The sequence below is a fragment of the Rhamphochromis sp. 'chilingali' genome, assembly GCF_963969265.1.
Source record: "Rhamphochromis sp. 'chilingali' genome assembly, chromosome: 4".
NCBI lineage: Eukaryota > Metazoa > Chordata > Actinopteri > Cichliformes > Cichlidae > Rhamphochromis > Rhamphochromis sp. 'chilingali'.
In genome coordinates, this window is record NC_137948.1 from 34,029,917 (window position 1) to 34,041,830 (window position 11,914).

Below are 11,914 nucleotides of genomic sequence, written 5' to 3' on the forward strand. Positions count from 1 at the left end.
TCAGTCATGAGCGGGTTAAAATGATGGCCCAGTTCAGTATAATACTATCCATTACACATGTGTTTAGATAGCTGAACGGCCGCTTTGCTGCTATGACAAATCCATATTTGGCTCTTTAGGCACCATTAAGTGCAGAGCTGGATGTAAACCTGCACCTTTCCCAAACAAATCCAACACATATACACTACACTGCCCAGTGTCACCTGCCTTTACACACACACACACACACACACACACACACACACACACACACACACACACACACACACACACACACACACACACACACACACACACACACCATTTTTAATCCGTAACTATTCCTACTCTGTTTTTTTAATTCCTGCCTTCGCCCTGGCTTGTTTTCTTTTCATTTCTAATCCTACTGCCTTTTATTATTATAATGTTTACTATTAGTAGTAGTAGAAGGAGTAGCAGCAATCTCCCCATTGCTTCCAATTGTCCCTCTTTGTCTCCAAAGTTATTCTATCAGTCTCTTTTGTTGGCTTCCTGTTTTATTTTGGAGGTTACTGTTACTGGTACTTCCTGTCTGGCCCCTGATTCCCTCATTCCTTCCACCTGTTGCTCATTGCATGCACCTGTGTTTCGTGTGTTTAGCATGTGTGCGTGCGTGCATCCTGAATTCCCTTCCCCATGTGTTTGTCGTGCTCTTCCTTTCTTCTGGCTGATCGTTGCCTCTGTGCTCATTCTGCCTGTTTAGATTGCACATTTCTGTTGGTCTTCTTGTTTGTTTTTTCTTTGTTTTGGCAATGTTTAGATATTATGTAGACTTTGTGTATTTTTTTTATATCTATCAGCTACAACAAAGGCTCACTTCTGATTTAGTGTTCTGCGTCCTGTATCTGGGTCCTCTATACGCCACAGCTTGCACATATGCAGACTTCAAAACTTCAAATTTGATGTATGCAGTAAACGAGGAAGAGCTGAAGGCGTGGGACGATGTATTTCTTTTTCTAAAAATCCCTTTAATAATGATGCTTCAGGTCAGATTTAATGTAAGTGTGCTGATTATGTTTCTTTATCCCTTTATGGCAAATGAATTACACTCAGGATATGAGCGTAGGTAGGAGGAGAGAGTGTCTGCTACCATGACTATCAGCAGGCAAACAAATGCAATGTTTAGCATCTGCTGAGAGCTGGAGTGTGCAAACACATTTGTGTATCATTAACATTTTTTTAAATGACACGATTATGTTCTACGCTAGTATGTAACAAAAGCATGTCTATCTGGTTTTGTGATTACTCTGTGCCACGCAAGAGAGTCCAGGCAGAAGCTAAAGTTGGTTCATCCTGAGTTATTCTGCACCAAGAAATGACAGATGTAGTCAGAATAAGCACACAAAGTGTGAGTCTGTATCTCCATTGTTATCGTCAGCTACAGTCTTCATAGTTTGTACTTTACTAACATCATGGCTCTGGTACCGAACAAGTGTGGACAAGCGTTGCACGTCGAGCCCCTCCCTTATCCCCACGTCTCTATTAAGACGCATTACATGCAAAATAAATAAATAAATCAGAGAAAGAATTTAAAACTAATAAAAAAATAAAATATCTAAAGTTTCCATTGGTTTAATTAGCTTACCAAAGTAAATCTCAAACAAACACAAATGTTTTTTTGGAGAAAAAGTCAAATTCCTGCATGCACACAGTGTGAAGCGTAAGAGTTAATCTAGCAAAAATTAATGGCTATCTGTAATAAGCTGGTTATTGTTCTAACATGTCTACCAACTTGTGTCCTCCTCCTGCCTGTGGCAAAGGGTGGAGAACTATTCATGCTATTTGTGGCTATGCATGCTTGAATAAACTGGAACAATAAACTGCACCGACCCTTAAAAGGAAACAACCTCCGAGGGGTGAATGTTCCTCTTTGTCACATTGCTTAACTTAACTCAGGGTTTCACTGAAGTCATGCAGTGAGACCAGGCCCGAAAGCCTCTTGCTTAAAGAAGAAAGAACATCTCTGCTTGTTCTTTTCAAGACTGACAGAAACAGGGGAAGTGATTTCTAATGCACCTAATGTGCACATTACAAGCTCACGTTGCACAAGTTTGCCTCAGTACCCGAGACCGCCATCGCTTCAATGTAGATCTGTAGCCTAAAGACCTTCACACGCCGAGCGCGTTTAGAAAGAGACGTAAATCAGAATGTCAGTGAGGTAGTTTGAGCTGTTGTTATCAGAGTTAGCACCAGAGCAGGTAGAGAGCTGATTGTCCAGAGAGCAGCGCCTGGTAAAACAGTATTATTTTATGTCTATATAAGTAGCAGTGCGCACTTTGATCTACGAGTCCACTTGTTGCCAGTCACTGCCAGATTGCAGTGATCTGATTGGTCAGATCTTTTTATTTGCATGTGAAAAATTGGAAACGTTTACTCAGTGGGTGTAAACAGCTGCATTAACAACAGGTGAGTCAGAAAAACATTTTGAACCCATGAATTTTCTCATGAATCTTACACGTCCGGTGTGTAGATGCCTTACAGCAATCGAAGCTGTGAGTTACAATAATAAGAGGCTCAATGAGTTGATCACGCAAACGTTTTTATACAAACCGATGCTGTCAAGCATCAGAAGCTGCCCTCTGGTTTCTACTTCATGTGGATAAACAAAGCCCGCTGTCCTTCACAAATTTAGTCCAGGGTTTTTGAAAGGAACACCTGAGAGATCTAAAGTCAGCTAGTATTTCATCCTTTGTACATCTGCCTGGCGCTAGCAGGTGTAACAAAGGATTTACATATCTCCCCAACTTTGTGTTATTTGGCAGCTGTGATATGGTTCAGATTTTAAATAGCCTGTGATCCATTGCTTTTTAACAAGTGTCTGTATCAGTAAGCCAGTGAAGTTGGCAACATCTCTGCTTATTAGTGATACAGTAAATACAGCTGGATGCTAAGCCCCCTAGAGCGTAACATCCCTCATAACAGCCTGAGATCTTCAACCTCAAAGCCTCACTTTGTTCGCCCTCTGAGCAATCAGCAGCCACTGTGGGGTGGGGGGAGGGGGGTTAGAGACCTACACTGTGTCTGCACTTTAAATATTGATATCAGCCTGTCAGCAGTCTGAGTGCGACACTTTTTTTTTTATGGCTCACACCAGAAGTCTGTCCTGTCTCACGAAGCAGGATTATGAAGATGCTTTTAATGATAGCTAGAGCCAAAGCAGATCTGACACATACTGTCACTCTGCTGTCGGGGTCATAGCTTCTGTTAAAGTACCCAAAGCTACACCCTCTGATTCATCTGGGTCAATCATGGGTACGTTGGCTGATTTCAGGGATTATTTTATGCTCACTGCACTAAAACTGTCTCTGGAAAAACATATATATGTCTTGACCCTTGTGCCTTACCATGTAACATCAGCAAAACTGTGTTAACCTGGTTACTTTCTGCAAGTCGCTGGAAAAACTGGTATGGTTAGGGTTAGGCTCTGTTTTAAGCCATGAATGAAACAAGTGTTTTCAGGAACTATGAGATGTTATCTTTTGGCCTTATAGTTATTAATAATTCCTTTCAGCTTTCCGAAAATAAGTGAGAAGTCTGAACCAAACCAGGTCACTGCTATCCTGGTCGATGTTAGGAAGTTCTGCATGTAACAGAACGCGTTCAGGGCTCTAACATGAGCACAGAACAGGAGAAACACCAGCGTGCCTTTCCAGAGGAAAATCTACCGGGTGAACCAGATAGTCATTTAATCTCCATCTCACATCCAGAACACAATCACACCTTTATACCAGCAGATTTAAACGGTTCATGAAACTGGAACAAAACAGTCTCTGTAAATATAGAAAAGCCAGAAAAGTCTCAGTTTAAAAGAAACGGGACAAACAAAGATCCAGTTCTCAACACGCATCTCATTTTCACAGAAGTTTCCTAGAATGTCTGCACCCAAGGCAACACACACAGGATAAAATATTCAGCAAAAGACTCTTCTCAGATGACACCTTTGTTCCAAGTTTTCCTTGGATACAATTTTAGGGCGACAGGAATCTGGATATGGAGACAGAGCGAGAGCACTGGACTTTCCAGACGGATATAGTGTGTAAACCAAATACAAGGGAAAGATCAATGCTTTATGAGACAGGAAGAGAAGCATTTAATTGCTTCTGTTTTTTTCATGGAGCCAGGGTGTGGTTAGGGTCCCGTAAAACCTGGAAGTCAGTCATCTGTAGGTGGATTTGTAATGTGTTCAATGTGTAGGAGATTACTGCTGACTGGGAAACGCTTCCTGCGCTTGCTTATCACTATTGCTCGGGGCTGTTTGATTACGAGGGAAACGTTACGAGTGGGGAGACAAAAGGGCGGAAAGAGAAACTGAGGACTAATTTCTGCTCTTCCATACTTCCAGTGACTTTTTCCCCCTTTGTGTTCATCAGCACACTCTGAACGAGCAGGTTTTGCTGTGTCGTTTACTCTGAGAGACAAAAGTGTCAGACTTCATTACAGCACACAGGAAGCATTTCAAAACGCTTGACAGAATAAAAACCACAGAACTTTCTCACGCTATCAAAATAGTGGCAGACGTGCTGTCACGGCTGCATCTTTTTAAACACACGGACTAACAGCTCTCCGCTTTTCCTCCACATAGATATTTCAGTTTGCGGCGTTTTTAAATATTAAAGTGGTGCATGTTTACCTTTCCCAGTTTTCTCCTGCTTCTCGCAGCCACAGTCAGCGGTCCAGGATCAGGTAGACAGCGTCCTGTCTGTTGTGCTCTCTTTTTTTTTTTTCCAGGCAGGTAATGAGCTCTTCCATTAAAGGTGAGAAGTATCAGGTGAGCGTGGGCTGAACAAACACAGCATTCTGCAATCTCCTTGGTCACAAAGTACAGCAAATATTACACTCCAGTGGTTTTGCTTACGCCCTAAACACACCCACGTGGTGATGGTCTATCAAGTCACTGTTTAACACCATGCCTGAGAATGTTAACAAAACCTGAGGACACGGTATGATGTGCTGTGGTGACAGTTACTGCTCTTCTATTTTTTTTAAAATGCTGAATTACAGAAAGAAGAGGGTTGAAAACATATTTGATCTACTGCACAATGGTTAATGGTTATCAACCGACTCACACTATAACCAGGGTTTGCCTCTTAACTTCATTTAATTTTACAGTACTCTGTTTTTGAACAGATGGGGTAGCCTGACCTCATTTTTATCTGTAGTTAAATCAACGTTAAGCTACTGCTGCAGGAATCATAAAAACAACAACACAAAAATAACACAAAACTATCGATTGTCACGTATTTTGACTCAAAAACATGTCAACACCTTGTTTTTTTTTTACAGCACTTTTGACTGACTTTTATCAGATGATCTTGAAAAGGTTTGTTTTTAAGATAACTGCGTAAGCACTGCACATATCTTTATGTCGAATTGCTGAGACTACTTGAAGTAAAACTTGTATGCAGACACCTGTTCACACTGACAGTTTAAAAAGAATAAACCTCCAAAAACTCTGTATGTAAAGGATGGAGGGAAAAATGGAGCCAGTGCAGAAATGACTGACTTGCCTACCTTACCTCATAAAAAGGGAGTCAAAGGCTTGTTTTACCATAAATGTCTATAAAACCTTTTTCTTTATTATCCAGAGGAATCGCCTCCCTCTTGGTATAAAAAAGAATGCAGACTACAGTCGTTTCCTCACTGGCTCCACTTTTTACACACAGAGCTTTCAATAGAAACAAGGTGTTGACAATGATGAATCATGGCTCAATGTTCTACAAGTTTTTCCTGTTTTTTGAGACCTGCTGCTTCATAGTTTAAAGTTGATTTAACTACAGATTAAAACGAGGTCTGGTTACACCATCTGTTCATGTACATCTGTGTTTTAACACGTTATGCGTTTCCTTAATAAGGTTTCTGTGCCTTTAAAAGCATTTTTATAAACTTTAATAGAATTCAGCTTTGAAACATCGATTTCTCTTCGCTTTCTTAAGCGTCCGCACATTCTGCTGCTCTCTGGCTTTAATGTTGCTACACAAGCGTAATTAGGTTCTTAGTCAATCACATGATTGGGTATAAAAAGAGCATCTAAGAGAAGGACAGTTTCTCAGAAGTAAAGATGGGAAGAGGTTCACCTCTGTTCAAAACTCTCTACAAAGGGTGGAACATATTTCTTCTGCAAGTGAAGACACTGAATATCATCTGCAATACATAATGTCATCAAAAGATTCACAGAATGTGGAGAAATCTCTGTGAAAGAGACAAATAGTGCCAAAATACGATCTCTGCCTGTGATCTTTGTAAAAACAAGCATTATTCTGTGACAAAGTTTGTGGTGCCACCACAAGGTTAAAGCTCTGTGATGCAAAGAAGCAGCCCTATGTTAATACGATGCAGTAACCCCGCTGTCTCCTCTGGGCCAAAGCTCATCTAAAATGGACTGAAGCAAAGGGGAAAACTCTAGTTAGATGAATAAATTGTGAAATTATTTCCTGGGAACATGGAAATTGGGCTTGTTATCCGAGGTCAGTTCTGAAACGCTTCCATCAGCTTGTATATCTGGAAAGGCACCATCATTGCTGAAAGGCATAAACAGGTTTTAGAGCAACATTTGCTCCCATCCAGATAATGTCTCTTACAGGGTGGGCCTTGTGAAGTCTTAAGCAAGACAATAACAAAACCACATGCTGCATCTCATATAAAAGCATGGCTTTGGACTAGAAGAGTCCTGGGGTTAACTTTCAACAATTTGGCCCACCATCAAATGAAAAATTTGACAAATTTGTTTTATTATAGTCGACAATTAATAAAACATGGGTGTATGAGACCCTGCTACTGTCACCCCAAGACTCACAGGTACAGCTGGGCTAAGACCTAGACATTAGAAACTCGACAACAAGGAGCTAACCTTGGGTCACTAAAGCAGACAAATATTGCTTATATATGCTGAGAAAAAAGTGGATGAATTATTTCAGAAAGGAACAGCTGTCATCCTCCAAGGCCACACATGCCTACATCTGGCTCATCCTGCAACCGCATCAAACAACACAGTCGGTCATATTTTACACGACACAGTACGTTGCTTCTTCAGCAAAGCAGCGGCAGCAAAAGGGACACAGTATGCACTGTGATGTGGGTCTGACATTCAAAAAATAAATAAAAATGGTTGATTGTATAGTAAAGTAGCAAAATGCCAATAACACTCATGGCATGAAATGAAGAATGAAGCTCGTCCAGAGTCCGAAAGTCCACACGAGGAATCTATTGAGATCCACAAAGAAACTGAAATTTGTTTGGATTACATTCGCTGAGCTAATTGTGATTGAAGATGGAAGAAAAACAAGAGCCAAGAAGAGGAAAATTATTCAGAAAAAGCATGCAAGTTTTTTTTTCCCCACCAAAGATATCAGCATGCACTCCTCCGGCGAAGAAAATCAATAACTTTATTAGCATTAACAAATTAAAATGTGCAAGTACAGGGAGTGTAAGAATCATCTGGAAGACAAAGCAAGAGTTTTAAAGGTTGGCTGCAAAGTAATCAATGTACATAATCAATATATGTCTGTGGTTTGATTCATAATTTTAAGTGGTGAATCGGGAAAGCTTGTTTTCTAATCTATAACGGCGTGTAAAAACCTGCGGACCAGAAGGTTGTGTTACAGGAATTTGACATGTGACCATTAGTCAGATATGAATTCATGAAGTGGGTCTTTGTTGTAACCTTATACATAAATTTAGAAAACCACTTTTTTTGTCAGAGATATATGATAGGAAGAAGAAATGGCCACTTCATTAGGTGCACCTCACTAGTGCCTTCAGAACTGCCTCGGTTCTTGGAAACAGTCCTGGAAACATCTCTTAGAGACTTTCATCCATATTGACATGATAGGATCACACAGTTGCTGCAGATGTGAATCTCCTGTTCCATCCCATCGGTGCTCTGTTGTACTGGGATATGGTGATTGTGGAGGTCATTTGAGCACAGTGAACTCAGCGTCATGTTTAAGAAACCACTCAGAGATGATTTGAGCTTTGTGACAACGGTGTGTTATCCTGCTGAAAGCAGCCATCAGAAGATGGTCAGTAGCAACACTCAGATAGGCTGTGGTGTTCAAATGATGTAGCATTAAGAGGCCCACAGTGTACCACGAAAATATCCCCCAGACCATTAGAGCCTGAATTACTGATACAAAACAGGCTGGATTAATGCCTTTATGTTATTTACACCTAATTCTGCTCCTGATATCTGAGGGTTGCAGCAGCTCAGGAGACTCATAAGACCAGACGACATTTTTCTGATCTGTTGTTCAATTTTGGTGAGGCTGTGTGAATCGTAGCGCCAGTTTTCTGCTGCTCTACATGTATAAATGCACTGAGTTGATGCTATGTAATTGCCACCGGGTTGTGGTCTTCAGCTGTTGTAAAAAGTGGTCATTTGAGTTACTGTTCCTTCCTCTCTAGCTATTCTCCTCTGACCTCTGCCATCAACAAAACATTCTTACTAAGAGAAATGCCCCTTGCTGCATATTTCCAGAATTATTTACTATTCTCTGTAAACTCTAGATACAGCTGTGATTGGAAATCCCAGTTCCTGAAATACTCAGACTCTGGCACCAACAACCATGTCAGATGCAAAATCACTTAAATCACTTTTTTTCTGATGCTTGGTCTGATCCAACATTGGCCAGTGAGTTTATATTTAACTACTCACTAGTCAAAGCCAAAACACTTTTCATACAATAGGTATGGCAGCTGTATAACTATATTTAACATGGAAGTAAATAATATTTGTTAAAGAGTTCCTAAAGTCAGTCAGCACTTCATTAGCGAGGCGTGTACACCTGCTTAGTTTTGCACTGATATGGCCCCTCCAGTCAGGATTTCATTTAATGTTAGCGTCCGAATCACCTCTCTGACGAGGACCCAAACCAGTCGTGGCACATGGCTGCCCTTGAGGCGACTGTTGATGTGATTTGGCTTTATACACATAAAACCGGACCCTCCTACAGGACTTTTGGGGCTTTGATCGACGTGAATGGAAAGATGAGCAGATATTTGTTGACTGCTATGTGAGCAAAGCTTTCAAAGTGCATCCATAAGAACAAACAGAGGCTTCAAGCAGAGTGCAGTGAAGATCATTTAGAAGTCTCATTGCCAGCTTGAACTTTTTACATTTCCATGAAAATGAGCTTTTAAACGAGCAATTAGCAACATTCCTGCGTTGGCTTTGATACCGAGCACTCTGCTGCGGTACAGTTTGAACTTGTGACTTGAGGGTTTAATGCAACACGATTCTTCTTCCATTTATTGCTTCTTCGTGTTCTAATCACTTCTCTGATTAAACCAATTAGAGCTTCATAACAGTGTGAAGTTAATTTAGGCAGAGATAACATCCTGACTTCCAAGAAGGGGGGCTGTGCAAAATAAGCTGCATGATGATAAATGTACTAACGTTTTTAATTCTATCAGACTCGCACAACGACACAACGTTAAGACATTTCAAGTCTCCTAGCTGGAGAATTTTCAGCTATTAGGTAAGACTCTCTGGGAAAGGGTTCACGGCCTCAGTACCCCAGAGTGCCGCGCAGTTACAGTTTGCATATTTGTACATCTGACACTGACAGAATATGTGAAAGAATGTGAAGCTTTTCTCGGCTCGAAGAGCCCCTCCTGCTCTCTGAAAGTAATTTTGTAAAACAGGAAATCAGAGGCACGCAGAGTTGCAGTCAGCCAAGTGTCTGTATATCCTGAAATACAAAGCAGATGGAGAGAAAAAAAAGATTTCCAACAGTGTTGGATTAAGATGAACATTTTAATTTTAAACTTTCAGGTTTGCAAGCAACGTCTTATTGTTTAGTCTGACATCATGGCGACACGGGACAATAAAGCAAAGAGCAATGGCTCAGTTTGACTTTTATGGATGGCTCCATTTACTCCACTAATCTCACTAAGCTCTTCTTCTAGATCCTCCCCAGCCTTACCCATCACACCGCTGCACATCAGTGTTTACTTCAATGCACTGCGAGCACAGTGTGCTGCTTCTACAGTCACTATGCCCACCATCTATCAATGTCCCACGAAGCTGCTGGAGAGTCAGGGATCTTCCTGTTCCTTGTCATGTTGATGGAGCGGCCCACACTTCGTATCCGAGACTCAAAACTGTAATTATGGTCCAGCTTACCTATTTCTCATACGTAAAGCGTGTCTTAAAATACATCACCACTAAATGTGCTCATGGCTGATGCTAAAGAGCTTTGGTTGTTAGCAACAGTTGTCAGTAACTTACACATACAGGGGCCTCATTATCAGAAACTCGTGTATCCTGCATTTTAAAAATGTGCATATATACACACACAAACCCAAAAAGTTGGGATACTGTCTGTAATGTAAACAATAACAGAAAGCAATGTTTAGCAAATCTCATAAACCAGTATTTTTATTAACCACAGAACACAGAAAACAAATTAAATGTTTGAACTGAGGAAAAACAACCTTTTATATATATCTAAAAAAAACTCTATTAGCTTAGTTTAAATTGATTGCAGCAAAAAGGTTAAAAAGGTTGGGCAACAAACGTCAAAGTGAGAGTAAAAAGCTTGGAGGAATATTTTACAGCTAATTTGGTTATTTGCCAACAGGTCAGAAACACTGTTTGGTACAAAGAGTCTTAGAGAGGCAGAGGTTCACCTGCATTTGCATCATCTTGAGAAAAAGATTTCAGATGATCGTCAACCTGTGAGGATTTTTAGTATCTCATGATTTATAGTACATAATATCATCACAAGAATCAGAACACCTTGAGAAATCTCTGTGTGTAAGGGACAAGGCCAAAAACGATACCAGATGTCTCTGATCTTTGGGCCATCAGGCGGCACTGCATTAAAACTAGCACGAGCTCAGGAACACTTCCAGAAGTCACTGCCTGTGGACACAGTTCACTGTGCCATCCACAAATGCAGGTTAAATCTCTGTCAGGCAGAGAAGCCATATGTGAACGTGATCCAGAAACACTGCTGTCTTCTCTGGGCCAAAGCTCATTTAAAATGGACTCAGGCCAAGCAGACAACTGTTCTGAGGTCAGATACAATATCTAGCTTGTTACCAGTGCTCAGTTCTAGAGCACCATATGGTCCCATCCAGACCCCCTTTTTCAGGGAAGGACTGTGTGGCTCAGAAAGACAATGCAAAACTGCAGCCATTGGAACGGTATGGCTTTGTAGTAGACGAGTTTGGGTGCTGACCTTTCATCAACAATCAAGTGGCACATGATCAAACAAAACAGAACAAAGCAGACCCGAGCTGGAATCCTCCATCAGACAAGAATGGGACAATATTCGTCTGCCAGAAGTCCAGCTGCTCTCCTCAGTTTTCCAAAATTTAGGGTCTGCTGTCAAAAGAACAGATGCTACACAGTGGTGAACATGGCCCTGCCATCAAATCCAAATTGAGCTAAGATTTTTTCTAAAATGGTAATTATCTTTTTTCAGTTGAAACAGTTGCTATTTTTTACTGTGTTCTATTGTGATAAAATATGGGTCTATGACATTTCCAAATTCATTCATCTTTATTTACATCTTACACAGCGTCACAACTTTAAGTACTCGTGGTAGATAAAAAACATCATAGGTCCACTTTAAAGCAAGTTATTTATTACCAGCTTCAGTCCCAGCTGGTAGCTGGTTGTAATATCATAATGAAATCCCTAATAAGCCCTGCTGTACATGTTGTGTTTATATTCTAAACTGTCAATCCCTGAATAGACCTCTGAGCTGTGTAGAAATGACAACACAATGATGCAGTGTGACCGCTAGTTACATTACTTGCTGCCATAACAACCGTATAAGCAGACCGTTGAGGTCTTTAACGAAGGTCAGGACGTCAAAGCAACGAATTATTGAAGAACTCTTTGGGAAAATGAAAGCTGATGGGAATTAATCTGGAGATATACTGTCATTAC

At 40.7% G+C, this 11,914-nt stretch overlaps 1 protein-coding gene across 4 annotated transcripts in view; it reads right to left on the minus strand.

The window, feature by feature from the left end:
* The window catches only part of mgat3b (beta-1,4-mannosyl-glycoprotein 4-beta-N-acetylglucosaminyltransferase b), a 58,453-nt gene extending 52,800 nt beyond the window's left edge, over window positions 1-5,653 (minus strand). For 3 of the 4 annotated variants that reach the window (XM_080880050.1, XM_080880051.1, XM_080880052.1), the window contains exon 1: window positions 4,649-5,533. The gene's annotated coding sequence lies outside the window, so the exon portion shown is untranslated. The other variant, XM_080880049.1, reaches the window with a different exon arrangement.
* Between the last annotated feature and the right edge of the window lie 6,261 nt (window positions 5,654-11,914).